This window comes from Brienomyrus brachyistius, unplaced genomic scaffold (genome assembly GCF_023856365.1).
Source record: "Brienomyrus brachyistius isolate T26 unplaced genomic scaffold, BBRACH_0.4 scaffold38, whole genome shotgun sequence".
Lineage (NCBI taxonomy): Eukaryota > Metazoa > Chordata > Actinopteri > Osteoglossiformes > Mormyridae > Brienomyrus > Brienomyrus brachyistius.
The window spans coordinates 3,593,221-3,596,544 of record NW_026042313.1 but is presented as its reverse complement, the minus strand read 5'-3'; positions in this window follow the sequence as shown (position 1 = coordinate 3,596,544).

Here is a 3,324-nt window from a genome sequence, read left to right as displayed (position 1 = left end):
CGTTCCGCATTTAATTGTATCTACAATATCTGCATTTATTTACATGCAAATATAAAATAAGAAACCGAAATAAAGTGCCTACAACTTACCAGTTACCTTTCTAGCGTCGTCTTCACTCCAGAAGTTTTCCCGCGCGCTGTGCAAATTTCCAGCGTGTGTGTGTGTATGTCTGAATCCTCGCCTGCTATAGCATGGTCTAGACCGTTAGCGTCGCTGTAGAGCATCTCCCACACACACACTCCAGGTAAAAGAGCTCAAGCTCTTAAGAGTGATGACTTTCTTACATTTTTTAATGGTAAAATAACTAAGATTAGACAGACTATCCAGTGCACACCCTTACCTACTTACGGCTGCCAGCCTCCTGCTAGTCTTATGCTTACCAATAATGAGACCTTTGAATCATTCATTCCCATTACACACTCAGAACTTTTGAGCTTAATTTTCTCCTGTAAATCCTCTACTAGCCTTGTAGACCCAATTCCTACAAAATTCTTCAAGGAAATTGCACCACAGATTGGCACTACCGTGTTAAATGTGTTAAACTCTTCTCTTAGGCTTGGATATGCCTTTTGAGCTTAATTTTCTCCTGTAAATCCTCTACTAGCCTTGTAGACCCAATTCCTACAAAATTCTTCAAGGAAATTGCACCACAGATTGGCATTACCGTGTTAAATGTGTTAAACTCTTCTCTTAGGCTTGGATATGTTCCAAAACCTTTTAAAATGGCTGTTATTAGACCCATCCTAAAGAAACCAAATCTTGAACCCAGTGTTTTAGGAAACTATAGACCTATCTCAAATCTTCCTTTCATTTCAAAGATCATGGAAAAGGTTGTAGTTCGTCAGTTGGCCTCTTTCCTACAAAAAAATAATACCAATGAATTATATCAGTCTGGCTTTAGACCAAACCATAGCACAGAAACTGCTCTAGTCAAGGTAATGAATGATTTACTTGTGGCTTCTGACCGTGGCTGTGTATCTCTGTTGGTATTGCTAGATTTAACTGCAGCGTTCGATACCGTGGACCATAATTTCCTCTTGGACCGGTTAGAAGGTGTAGTTGGCATTACAGGGACAGCACTTTCTTGGTTTCGTTCATATTTAACTGATCGCTATCAGTATGCCCATGTGAACAATGAATCATCCAAGGCCACAAAAGTTGAATATGGTGTCCCACAGGGATCAGTCCTGGGCCCGCTACTGTTTACCCTATACATGCTACCTCTTGGTAACATTATTAGAAATCATGGTATTGGGTTTCATTGTTATGCAGATGATACACAGTTGTACATATCTGTTAACCCTGATGATACATCACTGCTATCTCGATTAGAAGACTTTCTATTAGACATCCGGTGCTGGATGGCAAAGAATTTCCTTATGTTAAACACAGAAAAAACAGAAGTTCTGGTAATTGGTCCCAAGGCTGCAAGAAATAAGTTTCACCACCTCAATGTTGGTAGCCTTCCTACACAACCTAACATGGTGGTTAGAAATCTTGGCGTTCTTGTTGATTCAGATCTATGCTTTGATGCTCACATAAGAAGTATTACTAGAACTGTGTTTTATCATCTACGGAACATAGCCAAGCTTCGTAAGATGCTCTCATATAATGATGCAGAAAAACTAATACATGCCTTCGTAAGTTCCAGACTGGATTACTGTAATGCCCTCCTATCGGGTTGCCCATCTGGATCCTTGCCTAAACTGCAGATGGTACAGAATGCTGGAGCCAGATTTCTAACAAACACAAAAAAATTTGATCATATTACACCGGTCTTATCCTCTCTTCATTGGCTGCCAGTTAAGTCCCGAATTGACTATAAAATACTGCTATTAACTTATAAAGCACTCAATGGCCTTGCACCAGAATACCTTAGTGATCTGCTGACCACATACAACCCTCCACGCTTGCTTCGCTCTCAAGCCATGGGATACCTGTTAGTACCTAAGGTAGAAAAAGCTACGGCAGGCTGCAGAGCTGGTCTCCCACCAGATGTGCGGGTTTCAGGCTCACTCTCAATATTCAAGTCTAGACTAAAAACACACCTGTTTAGTTTAGCGTATAGGGACACTAGTTCTAGCTCTAGCTAACTCTTCACTCCCAGTCAGACCTGTAGTGTGAGGTGTAGAGCTGGGTGGGGATTGGTGCCATTGGCTTTGGATTAACTGGACTGTCAGTGCTGTCACTCTAGCTTCGCATTCCCTTGTGGAGCTGGAGTGCTGACATTTCAGGGACTCCCCATGCCTGCATTCTCACTTGCCACTCCCTCCTACTGATGCTGCCATAGCCATATCTGCCGGAGCTTGTACATTGGACTTCATATTGCACTCATCTAGCTTTTAGCACTGCCGATAGCCTCCTCTACTTTGACTAATTGTACATTTTATTTCCCCTACTCCTCCTGGGGGGTGATGCCTGGAGACCTCAATCTATCAAGATGTCCAGCATACCCTACTACATGTGACGTCGCCACCACCAGTGACGTCCCTGCATCCAGCTCGCCCTTCTGCCTGTGTCATCTTTCATGTCTGACACCACTGCCTTTGACTCTTATTTGACTATCCCTGCTGGCCCCTGGAGGATGGGCTCCCCCTTTGAGTCCCTCGCAAGGTTTCTTCCTTCTTGGGAGTTTTTCCTTGCCACTGTCGCCTTTGGCTTGCTCACTGGGGGCTTTGGGTGCGGATGCTGTAAAGCGCTTTGAGACAATGTAATGTTGTGATAATGCGGTATACAAAAATTAATTTGTTGTTGTTGTTTGTAAAAATCATCAGTTATGGGCCACCACTGATATTCACTCCAGACCTTATATAGGCTCTCTCCTGCTCATTTAGCATGGTTTCCGTTGTGGGGACCCCACAAAGATTTTGGTCCCCACACTGTGACTGTGTAAACACACTGAAGTCCCTATGATGATATAATTACAAGCGCACACACACACACACAAACACCTACCTATTACTCCATAGGAGTATCTGCTGCTCTTTGCAAAGGTGTAATTTGCGTAGCGTATAATTTCATCAGTATCCACTGATGCATTGGAGAATGCTTTTTAAAAGTTATTGTGCAATTCTTGCACCAGCGGACCACACTGCAGGCAGGTGTGGGCAAAGGGAAGGTAGCAATGCAAAAGGCAGAGCCAGACAAGTACAGTTGGAGCCATTACAACAAAGATCAGCATCCAACAACGATAATGCCAGAACTCTGCATGCGCCTTAGAATTTATATAGGGCTACTGACTTACGGGCTGGGAGTAAAGGACGGGGTCATAGTGAGCTAGTTAATTATGGATAGCAGAATGTTATATGACGATATCAGAATTAT